Source organism: Phascolarctos cinereus, unplaced genomic scaffold (genome assembly GCF_003287225.1).
Source record: "Phascolarctos cinereus isolate Bilbo 61053 unplaced genomic scaffold, phaCin_HiC Scaffold_3;HRSCAF=262, whole genome shotgun sequence".
Classification (NCBI taxonomy): Eukaryota; Metazoa; Chordata; class Mammalia; order Diprotodontia; family Phascolarctidae; genus Phascolarctos; species Phascolarctos cinereus.
The window spans coordinates 213,488,131-213,503,765 of record NW_027555736.1 but is presented as its reverse complement, the minus strand read 5'-3'; the positions used below and the strand labels follow the sequence as shown (position 1 = coordinate 213,503,765).

General features: G+C 36.5%; 1 pseudogene; it reads left to right on the top strand.

Moving 5' to 3' along the window:
• Window positions 1–15,400, top strand: part of LOC110217770 (MTOR-associated protein MEAK7-like) — a 33,400-nt pseudogene extending 18,000 nt beyond the window's left edge.
• The last annotated feature ends 235 nt before the right edge of the window (window positions 15,401–15,635 follow it).

Genomic DNA, 15,635 nt, shown 5'->3' with positions numbered 1-15,635 from the left:
TCTATTTTTTTAAACTTTAAGTGACTGAGTACCAAAGTGTATGTTTATTTAGTTTAGAAGGTTTTATAAGCTTTTGATTAACTATATCTATCTCATTATCCTCTGCAGCAAACACTGGTAAAAAACTAATGTTCCAAATATCTTAGAGAGTTGTTCTATTTTTTTTTTTTGGTTTTTACATTAAGTTCCAATGGTCTTTTCCTTTTTAAAAAAATGTTATTTATAGCAAGAATGAGTATAGCGATATGATGCAGTTCTTTCTGTGGTGGATTCAATTACTGGTCATTGCATAAGGAACTCACATTTAGCTTACAAAAAGCTAAGTTTAAGTTTGCAGATATTTCAAAAACTGTGGGATTCTTAATATTCACTGATTCTTCTGCCACTACAGAAGTAGGAGAAGCTATCAGAACTAGTCTATTATTTTTTTCTTTATTTTATGGATCCTTGTGGCCAAATATTTCATACCCATACGACCTTGCCTTCTGATAATGAAGCAGCCTCTTCCAATTTTTCAAGGTTGAGCCTTCGAACATAAACTCAATCTATTGTTGGGGACATACTCAACTTATTTCTAGCATGGTGCTTTCAGAACTTTCAGAAATTGGAATTCTCTGGCATTGCTTTTAATAGGTAACACCATGATAAGACATAGGATTAGGAATATTTTGGGGAGAAGGTTTCCACATTAATGTTTAGGGGAAAAAAGAGTCTAATGCCAAAGTAATCATGCAACTGGATATGAAGATGTTATTGTTTCAAAATAAAAGTCAAATAAATAAGTTTTCCAAGTTGCCTTTTAATAGTTTTCTTGCAACTTCTCATCCTGATTAAAAATATGATAAATAGGCACTTTTCTAATGAATAATTTTCTAATATGTTTCTTCGCAGCTAGCTGGCACAATGAATAGAGAGTTAGGCCTGAAGTCACGAAGATCTGAGTTCTAATCTGGCCTCAGATACTTGCCAGCTATGTGACTGTAGGCAAGTCACTTAATTTCTGTCTGTCTCAGTTTCCTCACTAAAATGAGGATAATAATGCATTGTTAAGGATCAAAAGAGACAATCTTTATAAAGCATTTGGCATAATACCTGACATATAGTAAGTACTCTATAAATCTTAGCTGCTGCTGCTACTACTACTACCACCACTACTACTGCTGCTTCTGATACTGCTATTATTTGGGTAAATTGACATTTTCAAACCACATAATATGAATAACTCGTTAAAACATTAACTTTCTATTCTAAGACATTGAGTGCATATAAGAAATATTTATGATTTCTTTGACATAGGAAACTCTATTTACTAATGCAAGTCAGGACAGTCTCTGCAATTTGAAGTCTTAGAGTGCTGCCTGAGAGCTGAAAAAACTTGCTCAGGGTCATGTAGCCATTGTGTCAGATGCTGGATTTGCATACATGTCTTTCTCTTTCTCTGGGGTGTATATATAACATGCTGTTAGCAAGAAATATTTAGCTAGTCCAAAAATTCTAAAAATATGCTATGTTTTAATATCGCCCCAGACTTTTTAACTTTGCACATTCATTCATTCATTCATTCATTCAATCGTTCATGCTATCAATAAACACTTATTGTACATACACTCATCTTAATACAATATGTAATGGAAGATCCTTATTGCTAAGGACTTGAACTAGAAAATCTAAGAATATTAAATTGAAGTCTTAAGGGATGTCCATATAGGATATTTTCAAAAGAAAATGATTAATGCAAGTCAATAAGCTAAAATATTGATTTATTATAGAGCTCATTGTATAGATTCAAATATGTTATAGATCGATTAATGTGAAATGAACATCGACAAAATTATAATATTAAAATGACGTGATTAATAGAAAAGAAATTTGACACCTCCTCCCATTACCTTAATCGAAAACAGTATAAAAGCATTCTCCTCAATCTCTGTTTCTGCTACTTAGGTAGCATGAGAGATTTAAGAGTAGAGATTAAATAATCTGCTGTATACTCAAGCATTCCATTCCCATGCCAGCTGGTTAGTCAAAGTAGGAAGAGACTTTGTTGGATCAGAAACAAATAAACAAAAAACAGGGAAAAAATTGAATTAGGTGACAGTTGATTCCATCTGTCCTGCCATCTGCCCTAATTTTCCCCTTTTACCATCCAAGCAAGTAATATTTAACTATCCACTCTCCTCCTAATAATTCTCTTCCTAAGGCTGATTGGAGGGAGAAAATGCCTCACTCGCTAGTGGAGAAGAAGGTGTTAGCTCCTGAAAACCTGACTCTTTTTTTTCCCCTTACTCTAGTGGCATTCAGGAAAAGAGCAGATGGGAGAAACAATTGCTGATTCAGTGAACCCAGGAGCAGCATCTGGGTCCACCATTGAATTCTTCCCACCATGATCCTTTTGGGTTTCATCCAACTTCCCTTCTACCCTAGACTCACAGTGTTATATCTCTCCTGGGGCAAGGTCAACAGGTGGCAATGATTGTAGTAGTGGGGCATGATGGAGGACAATCTTCTCCTAAGGCTAAAGATATAGCGGAGGAACTGGGAAAAGAACAAATGCAATCCAACAGGCAGGCCAGGTTTACACCAGGGAATCTGCAGCTTGCCAAGTCCCAAAAACTGAGATAGTTTGTAGTTGTCCAGAAGTGGCATGGTAAAGGTCTGATCAGGAGGTCTGACTCTTACTACCTTTGTGACCTTAGGCAAATCACATTATCTCTTTAGACCTCAGTTCTTCAGCTGTAAAATTAAGGAGTTGTACTAGAGGATCTCTAAGGTCCCTTTTAGATCTAAGATTTAGGACTTGTTCAGCACAAATCTGTGAGATTTTTGATATAAAGTCTCTGGTTTGACACTCAAAATTACTTTTAGATGTTGACATAGTCTATCTCTAAGCTGTATCCCTAGCATTATTTCTTTCACTATTTGGAGAAATCAATTCTTCCTCTATTCAACTCTATTTACATAGTACTGTTACATTGTGGTAAAGATAGTAAAACTTAAAGTCAGAAAAAAAAAATAACCAGTCAGGTCATAGCATTAAGGAATGTCCCAACAGTGGCTGGAAACTGTTGTGTGACCATTTGTTGGGATGTAACAAGATGCATTAGGGAAATCAAGATTATTCAAAAACTTTTTAATAAGACATGCCAATAAAAAATAACCTTATTCAATAACTTTCTCATCAAAAATGCCAAGAGAGACATAAAAAGGGGGAGCGTTGTGTTTGCCAAAGGTTTATGCCATTGTGGAAAAGGAGAACCAGTAAAGAATGCAATGGTAGGTGGATTTCCTGGAGATGATCAGGTCTTTTAGGCACTCCTTCCTCTGGATAACATCATTTGTTTTTCACCAGGGTTTGGGACTTTGCAAAGCCATAATCACTCAAGAGTTTGATTTGACAATGCCACAGGAAAGGCCAAGTGGATGAAAAAAATGTGTGTTGTTCAGATTGTGACATGCAGTTGGACTGACAACTCACATTCAATACACAGCACAAAATACAATTGGAAAAGCACATTGTTAAACGTCATTGTTACAAAAGTGGTAGAATTTACCCTCTAAATCTTATGCTAATAACCTCGTTATGAGGAAACTGAACCCCAGGGAATTTAAATAACTTGCCTGAGGTAAAAATCATCCTAAGGCCCTTCACACAAACTCTTCTAACCCCTACCTTCCTGACTCACATGCCAATGAATAAAGGGATAAATACATAGAAAACTCACATTTTTATATATATATATATATATATATATATATATATATATATATATATATATATATATATATATATATATATATATACCTCTCCTACAGTGCTGAATAGGATATGGTGAAGATTCTAATTATTCCGTGTCACGTATCAGCCTAGTTTCATCATCCAGCATGGAAGCTTTTACTGGACTGTATTTACTCCAGCACGGACACTGCTTGAATAAGCTTAGAAGTTGACCACCTGCCTGCACCAAGAGGAATCAAGCTCTCAGGTGTACCCGATCTATAAACAGCTTCCTGTCACATCAGTTGTTCTGGTTCAGTTCCTCTCTTCCATAGTTCTGAACTTTTTCCCTTGCTCTATGGTTCTCAAAAAAAAATACAAAAATTCCTAAACTATAGCACTATAGCCAACTCAGCCATGTGCCTCTCCAACTTTCTCTTTCCCCATTCTCTACCTCATGATGAAATTGTCTTTGAAAAAGTATATGACATGTAGAATGTTCAATATATCATGGAACATTCCATAGGTTTCTTTTGAAGAGAACAATCAGACACCATGGGAATGCTACTACTCCAGTCCATATGTTTATAAACTCATGCTTGGATTATCATTGTAAAAGCCTTTCTTTCAGCCTAATCTTTCTCAAACACTTTTTAAAATTATTAAATCAGTTTTGTGATCTCACTACCTTGCTCATGAACATACGACAACTCATTGCCACCCACATCAAGCCCAGATTCCACTACCTGGCTTTCAGACTTATGCATAACCTAGTGTAACAATAGCTATCAGAACAATCTTATTTCTCAATATTCAACATCCACATTATGATTTACTCTAGTCTCAACACTACTGCACATACATCATTCAGATTAGATTGAACAAACAAACATTAAACATCCACTGTTCTCAGGCACTATGCTAGACATTAGGGATGTAACATAGTCCCTGTTCTCAAGAAGATTGGAGTCTAACAAGGAGGATGTCTCACACACAATGGAGTAGTACACAAAGTAGTCAGTGCTGAAAGAAGTAATGTTTGAGTTTGTCATTAATATAGAAATGACTACCATGTGTCAGTCACTGTACTGTGTGTTAAAAATAATGATTTGCCCTGCTGCAAGATGCTATCTTTTTAAGGTACTGCCCTTTCATATGCTGAGTAAATCTCCTCAGTCTTTTAAGAGAAACAAATCATCTGATTGAACATTCGGAGATATTTGCTGATTGTTTTTGAGTGTGACAAGCTACGGTATATTAGAGTGATACAGACACAAGAATTGTTTTTATGGTCAGGGGATGAATGCAGTTTAACTGCTTATAGAAAGAAGATCAATTGATCGATCAATAAGTGTCTATAAATACCTAGTATGTACCAGACACTATGCATGGCACTGGGGGTACAAGTACAAGGTTGTAAATAATTCCTGAATGAAATAATCAAGGAGTTTACATTCTTATGGAGGAGAAACTACATATATAAATATTTATAATGCCAACAAAAAATGAAAAAATATATAGTTAAATAAAAGTAATTGAGGAAGGAAGACACTTGCAGTTGGGATAATTCTGGAAAAATTCCATGCAAAAGATGGTCTTGAGTTGCAACTTAAAAGAAGAAATGTACTTTTCTGAGGTGAACAGAAAGAAGGTATTCTAGGCATGTGGGAAAGTAAATACAAAGGCACAATAACCAGAGACAGAAAATGGTGTGTCTGGTGCAATAAGAAAGCCAATTTGGTTAGATTACAGAGTGCCAGAAGAGGAGTAATGTCCAATAAAGTGGGAAAGATACATTAAGGCCAAACCGTACAGGATTTTAAATACCAAACAGATGATTTTGCTATTTATCCTAGAGTAAATAGAAAACCATTATCATCAAAGGATATGAACAGGCAGTTTTCAGATGAAGAAAGTAAAGCTATCTATAGTTATATGAAAAAATGCTCTAAATCACTATTGAGTAGAGAAATGCAAAGCAATATAACTCTGAGGTACTGCATCACACCTATCAGACTGGCTAACATAACAAAAGCATGAAATGACAAATGTTGGAGACAATGTGGGAAAATTGGAACACTAACACATTGTTGGTGGAGTTGTGAACTGATCCAACCATTCTGGAGAGCAATCTGTGCACAAAGGGCTATAAAAATGTGAATACCCTTCGACCCAACAATATCACTTCTAGATCTGTATTCCAAGGAGATCATACAAATGGGGAAAAGACTCACATGTACAAAAAAGATTTATAGCAGCTCTTTTTGTGGCATCCAAGAAATGGAAATTGAGGGGATGCCTATCAGTTGGGGAATGGCTGAACAACTTGTGGTATATAAATGTAATGGAATACTATTGTGCCATAAGAAACGATGAGCAGGCAGACTTCAGAAAAACCTGGAAAAACTTGAATGAACTGCTGGTAAGCAAAGTAAGCAGAACCAGGAGAACATTGTTCACAGTAACAGCCACAATGTACAATGACTAACTTTGATAGACATATCTCTTCTTAGCAATGCAAGGATCCAAGACAATTCCAAAAGTCTCATGATGGAAAATGCTATCCACATCCAGAGAAAGAACTATGGAGTTTGAATACAGATCGAGGTATACTATCTGCTCTTTTTTTCCCTTCTGTTTTGTTTTGTTTCTTCTTTCTTGTGGTTCCTCCTATTGGTTCTAATTCTTCTTTACAACATGACTAATATGAAAATTTAAAAAAAGAAAATCATTAGAACTGATTGAGTAGGGGATTCATATGGTAAGATCTTCACTTAAAAATCACTTGGTCAGTAGTATGTAGGATGCACTGAACTGGTGAGGGATTTGAGCTAGGAGACTGCTGCAGTGATCAAGGTGTAACCTTACCTAAGGAAGTATTTCTATTTGTAGAAAGAAGGGGTCAGGGGTAAGAGGTATGGTAGAGGTATCAATGGCAAGATTTGACAACTGATGGCATATGTGGGGAGAGGGAGAGTAAGGAGTTGAGCATAATGCCAAGGTCATCAGAATTATGATGCTGCCTTTGCAGGAATATAGAAGTTCATAAGTCAAGGGACCTGGGAGAAGAGGAAGAGAAGTAGTACAATTTTGACATTTTGGATTTAAGATGTCCCTAGGATCACCCCTTTGAATGGTTCAAATGACAATTGGTGATGCTGGACTGAATCTCAGAGAAGAGACTGAGACATACATACATACATACATACATGCATGCATGTATACATACACACAAGAGAAAGAGTGAGAGTGAGAGAGAGAGAGAGACAGAGAGAGAGACAGAGAGAGACAGAGAGAGGGAGAAGGAGAGAGAGAGTGTGTCATTTGTATAGAAACGATAGTGAAACCCATGGCAGCTGATGATGTAACTAAGAAAGTGTAGAACCTTTGAGTTATCCATAATTAGAAGAAGTGATATGGTTGATAAGCTAGCAAATGATCTAGAGGTTCAGTCAGAAAGGCAGGAGATCAGAAAAGAGGTATTTCATGAAAGACCTAACTGTCATCCTATATTTCAGCTCCTATACATGACTAAACTCCTTTAAAAAGATCTCTATAATCAGTGCCTCTGATTTCTATCCTCTCACTCTGCAGTCTGCCTTCCAAATTCATCATTCAACTGAAACTGCTTTTTTTCCAAAGTTACCATTGATCTTTTAATTACCAAATCTAATGGCCTTCTCTCCATCCTCATCCTTCTTGAACAATTTGTAGCCTTTTGAGACATTGTCTATCATGCTCTTTTCCTTGATAGTATTTTATTTGTTTGTATTTAGTTTTTATGACACTATTCATTCCTGTGGGTTTTTTTCTCCTACTTGTCTCATTTCTCCTTCTTAGTCTCCTGTGCCGAATCTTCTTCTCGGTACTAACTATGAGTGTCTCCTAAAACTCTTATTTGGGATCTTTTATTTTATCTTTCTGTACTTTTTCATTTACCCACAGCTAGGTGGCACATTTGATACAGGGCTGGGCCTGAAGTCATGAAGACCCATTGTACAAGTTTAAATGTGACCTCAGACACTTAGTAGCTGTGTGACCCTCCACAAGTCACTTAATTCTACCTCAGTTTCTCATCTATAGAATGAGCTAGAGAAGGAAATGGCAAATCACTCTAGTATCTTTGCCAGGAAAACCCAAAATGGGATCAGAAAGAGTTTAACATGACTGAAAAACGATTGAACAACAACTACTTCATTACATGATCTCATCAGCTCACAAAGATTCAATTATAATCTCTATGAAGAGAATTTTCAGATCTATTTATCCATCCCTAACCTCTCTCTTCATCTCTATTCTCACATCTACAACTATCTATTAGATATCACAAACTGAATGTCTTCTAGTCGTCTTCAACTCAACATGTCCAAAACATTATCTTTACTCTTAAACCCTTCCCACTTTCTCACTCCTTTAACTGCAGTCCTTCCAGTCTCATAACCAAAGTGTCATCCTCAACTCTTCATTCTCACTGACCCTGTCTTTCTCTCAATCCAGTTAGTTGTCAAATCATGCCATAAAAATCTCTCATATACGCCCAATTCTTTCATCTTACACTTCAACCATCCTGGTATGGGCCATGATCATGTCACATTTGGATTATTACAGTCATCTTCTGGTTGGTCTCTCTGCCTCAAGTCTCTGCCTATTCTAGTCCACCATCTATCCATCTGTCAAATTGATATTTCTAAAGCATAGGACTGACCATGCCACTCCCCTTTACAATAAACTACTGTGGTTCTCTACTACCTCCTCCATGAAATATAAAACCTTCTACTTGTCTATTAAAGCTCTTCATAACCTGACTTCATTCTACCTTTCAGTCTTTTTAACAATTTAATTTCCCTACATGTATTATATTGTCCAGTGGCACAGGCTACTTTACTGCTTCTCACACCAGAGACCCTTCAACTCCTTATTCAAAGCATTTTTATTAAATAGCATTCATCTTTGTAATTCTCCCCATCATAAGATATTGCTTCCCTTTGGCATTGTTTCTTTGCGAATTTTGATTTGGTATTTTAGGCTTGAGACAGAAAAGAAAAAGAGGAGGATGGGTTAAGAGCTACAAATATACTCGAACTGGATAGAGAAATTATTTCAATTTTATACTCTTTTATATGATTATGAGGAACACAGTAAAAATATATATAAATGATGAAATATTCCATGAAAAAATTTCAGGAAAAAAAGGAGAAGAAATAATGAGAAAAAAAAAGAAAAATTTATTGGAGAAAAGTTCAACAAAGAAAATACACAGAACAGGAAGTTATAGGAGGTTTGTAGAGGAAAGCATAAGATTTTGAACCATAACATTAGCTAAGTAGGCTAAGAAAAGAATTAAAAGGGGAAATTGATACATAAAGGAAAAAAAAACTTAAGGGATAAAGAAAGGAAGGAAGAAGTAGAAAGAAGAAAGCAAGCAAGAAAAATGATATAAGGAAAGAAAGAAGGAAAAGAAAGAAAAATTTCATGTAAATTTGTAAACTCTAGGAACTTAGGACAGCATAGGCACATAAGATCCCAGGGAGGGGGAGCTTGTGGATTAAACTAGTGTAACCAAAACTAATTACAGAGATAAAGTACCTGATTTAACAGAAAGAAATAAAATTAACACAGAAAAAAAAACGAAGAAAACAAAAGCTTAACAATCATAAATTTAAATGTGAATGGCTTAAATAATACAACATAATAATGAGGAAAAGAAAGAATGGATAAGAAAAAAAATAACAAAACAATACACAGTGTTCAAGAAATGTCTGTGCCAAGCACTGGGAATATAAATACAAGTAAAAGGACAGACTGTCCCTGTGTGGAAGACAATACAGAAAAAGATTCTAAAAATGACTTGGTATGGCTTTGAGGTTTAGAAAGTAAGGAGCAGACCTGGAAGGTGATGGAAGCTGGCTGACAGTGGACCCCTTCACAAAATGGAGACCCCCAAGAGAAACTGACCTAGGAGAGAGGAGGCTGGTCTGGCAGAGAGATATTATAATGTGAGAGAAGGCTATCAAGATGGATGGATATTCTAGCGTGAGAGGGCCCCAGAACCTGAGGGAAATTCAAGGATGAGACAATAGCTGGTTTTGAAGTCTAGAATTTCAGGAGTAATCTTAAAGTGAAGACGGGTAGATAGATAGAATATTTATTGAATGTGTACTATGTATAAGCACTGCTCTAACCACTAGGGTTACAAATGAAAGGCAAGACAGTCCCTTCTCTTAAGAAATGAGTATCTTGCTAAGGGAAGAGAAGGAGGTAAAGGAAGTGGCATAAGTATGCCTTGAGAAATTGTAGGAAGGGCTGGTCTCTAGCAACATAAAACAACTTACCTACTAAATCTTGGGACTTGATGGGTAGAGTCTAATGTTATGCTGGGAGGGACATAGTGATGCTTGCCAGTAGCATGTTAAATTTGTCCTTGTTTAGTCTTTCAAGATTAGGATTCAGGATGTTCATTCCTCCCAATTGTATATCATTTGCAAATTTGCCAAGCATTCTTTCCAAGCTTCTATTCAATGTATTGACAAAATTGCTAAACAGTATAAGGCCTATGATAGAACCCTGGGATCCTTTACTATAGATTTCAATCAACTGCATAGTCATCAATTTCATATCTTTCCATCTTGCCCACAGTCACAGCATTGCAAAGTTGTTATTTTTTGTTTGTTTGCTTATTTTGTTTCATTAATGCTTTACTGAAATTGAGGTATACTATATCTACAACTTTCCTTTCACTTGCTGGTTTAGCTATCTTGTCCAAAAAATAAAATGAGGACAGTCTGGCTGTATATGTTCTTAATTTTTTTGCTCTTAGTGATAATTTAATGGATGCTGCTAAGCCATATCCTTAATAATATATTCTGTCAACCAAACTGGAACTGGTCTCTAACCTGTGGGTGGCTGGAGCTGAAAAAAGCAGCTTAGAGAAAGCAACAGAAATTTAATTTCAAAGTGAAGGAAACAGCTTGTAGGCAAGGACACAGGTGCTGGAGCCTCACCCTTAGTGGGGAGAGCCTAGGAAGTGTGGGGACATCTCCACACAAATACCTATGGCTACGCAGTAGCCTTGACATTGAAGGGTAACAGCAACAATGTGACAAGTTTGATTCATAGCAGAATTTCACGACCAGAAACAATTTTGGGATTTTGCTGAGGCTGAGATCATGAAGAGAGTAAGTGCAAAGGATTGTTGTTATATCAAGCTCAGGGCACAGCCTGAAGAACAGGGTGTCTCCTAATATCTTAACAATCCTCTAATTTCACCAATATAAAAAAGGACTAGCACATGTGCAGAGTGCATCTGTATGCTTGACAGATGCAATTTCCTCATATGGAACAAGCTCTAAGAAGCCTGTTTCAGGAAAAAACGAACAAACAAACAAAAAAACAAGCATGATGAAATGTAATGGTAATGTTTTGAACAGAAATATTGGCAACATTTGTTGAAAAACAATACAGTTGAGAGAGAGGCTTTGGTATATTTTATTTCATTTTAGGTGAAAGAAATTAATCTGGAGAACCTAAGCTTGAGAATGTAAAAGGTCAGGGGAGGGAATCTCCAGTTGTCTAGGAATCCGGAGTCAAGGAGTCAGAGTTCATGCCAGGTTTTGCAGTCAGCCCAGCACTGATATAGGGAAAGGAGGAAAATGTGACCTTGAGAGAATCTTTCAGGATCCACATAAAGGGTTTTGATGTAAAGACTTCTTGTGTTGTCACACGAGTATCTTGATGTGAAGATGGTGTAACTTGGAGGTACGTAAGTGGCACAATGCAGAGAGGTCTGGCCCTGGAGTTAAGAAGACTTTAGGTTCAAACAAGCCTAGGATGTCTACTAATTATTTGACCTTAGGCAAGTCACTTAAACCTCTATATACCTTATTTTCCTCATCTGTAAAAAGGGTAAGACAATAGCTGCTGCTTCCCAGGGTTATGGCAAAGGTGAAATGATTTAATATTTGAAAAGCATGTTCTGAATTTTGAAGTGCTACATAAATGTTATAAGCTGGTGTTTTTGTTTGGTGGTGGTGGTGGCAGCACCAAAATTATGTAGAAACAGTACTAAGTCATAGCCCACTCTTCCTAGAGATTTAGGTGATTTATGGGAGATTGTACTCTTTTTTTTTTTTGATGAGGCAATTGGGGTTAAGTGACTTGCCCAGGGTCACACAGCTAGTAACTGTTAAGTCTCTGATGCTGGATTTGAACTCAGAAACTCCTGACTCCAGGGCTGGTACTCTATCCACTGCACCACCTAGCTGCCCCCAAGACTGTACTCTTGAACTGTTAAGTGAAGATCTTTGTACCATTGTCCTTGTTTTATCTCCAAAGCAAATCTCCATTTTATTTTTTAAAATTTTAATTATTAATTGATTAATTAATTAATTTTTAGTTTTCAGCATTCACTTCCATAGGAGTTTGAATTTTAAATTTTCTCCCTCTCCTCAAGATGGCATACAATTTAATGTAAAATCTACATATACATTCCTATTAAACATATTTTCACATTAGTTACATTGTAAAGAAAAATGAGAACCAATGGGAGAAACCATGAAAAAGAAGAAACAAAAAGAGAGAGAGAAAGAGAAAGAGAGAGAGAGAGAGCAAATAATATGCTTCAATCTGCATTCAGACTCCACAGTTCTTTCTCTGGATGTGGATAGCATTTTCCATCATGAGACTTTTGGAGTTGTCTTAGATTCTTGCACTGCTGAGAAGAACTAAGTGTATCAAAGATAGTCATCACCCAATTGCTGTTACTGTGTACAATATTCTCCTGGTTCTGCTCACTTCACTCTGAATCAGTTCATAAAAGTCTTTCCAGGTATTTCTGAAGTCTACTTGTTCATCATGTCATACGGAACAATAGTATTCCATCACATTGATATACCACAACTTGCTTAGCCATTCCCCTATTGATAGGCATCACCTCAATTTCCAATTCTTGGACACCACAAAAGTAGCTGCTATAAATCTTTTTGTACATGTGGGTCCTTTGTCCATTTGTATGATCTCTTTGGGATACAGACCGAGAAGTGGTATTACTGTGTCAAAGGTTATTCACATTTTTATAGCCCTTTGAGCCCAGTTCCAAATTGCTATCCAGAATGGTTGGATCAGTTCACAACTCCACCAATAATGCATTTGTTTTCCAATTTTCAACATCTTCTCCAACATTTATCATTTTCCTGTTTTGTCATGTTGGCCAATCTGGTAGATGTGATGTGTTACCTCAGAGTTGTTTTGATTTGCATTTCTCTATTCAGTAGTGATTTAGAGCATTTTTTTCATGACTATAGATAGCTTTCATTTCTTCCTCTGAAAAGTGCCTGTTCATATCTTTTGACTATTTATCAATTGGGGAATGGCTTGTATTATTATAAATTTGACTCAGTTCTCTATATATTTTAGAAATGAGGCCTGTATCAGAGATGCTAATTGTAAAAATTGTTTCCCAGCTGTCTGCTTTCCTTTTAATCTTGGTTGCATTGGCTTTGTACAAAAACTTTTCAATTAATGCTATCGAAATTATCCATTTTGCATTTCATAATGTTCTCTATCTCTTGTTTGGGCATAAATTCTTCCATTCTCCATAAATCTGACAAATAAACTATCTCTTGATCTCCTAATTTGCTTACAGTATCAGCCTTTATATCTAAATCTTGTAACCATTTTGACTTTATTTTGGTATGCGGTATAGGATGTTGGTCTATATCTAGTTTCTACCATGCTATTTTCCAGTTTTCCAAGAAGTTTTTGTTAAATAGGGAGTTCTTATTCCAGAAGCTGTAGTCTTTGAGTTTATCAAACAGCCTATTAATAGTCATTAACTACTATGTCTTGTGTATCTAACCTTTTCCACTGATCCACCACTCTATTTCTTAGCCAGTACCAAGTAGTACCAAGTAGTTTTGATGATTGCTGCTTTATAATACAATTTAAGATCTGGTATGGCTAGGCCACCTTCCCTTGAATTTCTTTTCATTAATTCCCTTGATATTCTGGATCTTTTGTTCTTCCATATTTATTTTGTTGCTACTTTTTTCTAGCTGTATAAAATAATTGTTGGCAGTTTGATGGGTATGGCACTGAATAAATAAATTAATTTAGGTAGAATTGTCATTTTTAGTATATTAGCTCAGCCTACCCATGAGCAACTGATATTTTTCAGAGTATTTAGATCTGACTTTGTGTGAAGCCTTTTATAATTGTGTTCATATAGTTTCTTGGTTTGTCTTGGCAGGTAGACTCCCAAATATGTTTTATTGTTTACAGTAACTTTAAATGGAATTTCTCTATTGCAAATCTCCCTTTTAAAATGCTAATTGAGCCCATGGTGGCTGGAGGAGTGGCTGCATGGGACAAGGATGGCTGCTGTGGTCCAGCACTGCCCTCAGGGCTGGAAAGCCTTACAAGGGAGCTCAGGGGCAACTGGCCAGGCCAGAGGATTTTGCTTGAGGCAAGTTGGCCACTTCAGGATTCCATCATAAGCTTACTCTAGGGATGTCTTACCTAAGAAAATGAGAGCCAGGCTCTATGAAGGAATGAGAAATAGTGACCTGCTGGGGACTAGCTTGGATACTAGTGAATATGTCACCAAAGAATAGTTTGTAATTTTGATGTTAGAACTATTAAAAGGAAATGCAGGGGAGAAGAGCTACATGATCAGGAAGATGTTACATGTACCATTTGAGCATGTGAAAGCAAGTCATATCCAAGAGTTTATAGAGGATCTGATTACCTCTGTAGTACACGTGCAGGACTATAGCAATGAACTGAAAGGGTGGAATGTGAAGAAAAGGCAAGATTTTGCCTCTGGTGTAAAGGTGTTGGCTCAACTGCTCTTATTACTGAAACAAACACCAGCCCTACCCCCCCTCCCAACTCCTGCCCTGCCCAGGTTGAAGAGCACACACAGGTGCTATGACAACAACTTGATTGGTGACTGGCTGCTTAAAGTGTCCCAGATCTCCACATTTTTACATGTGATCATCGACAAGTATTCCTTCTTTTGCATTCTCACACAGAGCTTGATAAAGAATTCATGACCCTTCTTAACATTCATATCATTCTTTAAATCAACCTGCCTACCAAACTACAGCACACATGGAAACTGATTTTTTTTTCTTCTCAAATTCATGGCTACAGCTTTGCAAAACTTTGTGGGAATATTATAGACAAAGGTCCATGATTATTAGTGTTAAAGGACAGGGATGGCTATATATTTGGTGGCTTTTCATCTCATTCCTGGGAAGTCAAGGACCAGTTTCAAAGGAACGACAAATCTTGTTTACCATTTCCCCCAACATCGCAAGGTACACATACACAAATGATCATTATATGTATTTGAATTATGGACAACAGACTATACCAAATGGATTGCGCATGGGAGGTCAATTTAATTACTTTAGGCTTTGGATTGATTATGATTTTGGGAAAGGACACAACAAAGCAAATCCTAGTTGTTCTACTTATAACAGCCCTCAGCTATCATCCACGGGAATCTTTGAGTGGGATACCCTCGAGGTAAGGGCAGTTGGAGATTTCACAAATGAGAAGTCAACCAGTAACAAGAATGTTCTATAAAGCAACACTGAGGTTCACTGCTTGTTAGAAATGATTGGGAAAGATTGTCATAGTGAAGCACTTCAAGATCTACATCAGGAAGAGGAAACAAAAGAATAAGGTGCCATCCTCTACTGCATGTTTTCAATAACTGGGATCTAATCATCCTGTGACTAAGTTTTTATCCCACTCTATCTTAATTTCAAAATGTAATTAAAACCTTCCTATTGATACTATATCTAGATTCAGTTAACTGTCTGTTATTGGGTAAGAAGGTTGTTGACTGGATGAGTAAAATGTGTCTTTCCTCTATGGCCTACGGTTATTTCAAAAGTTTCTGATAGAAATCTTAATT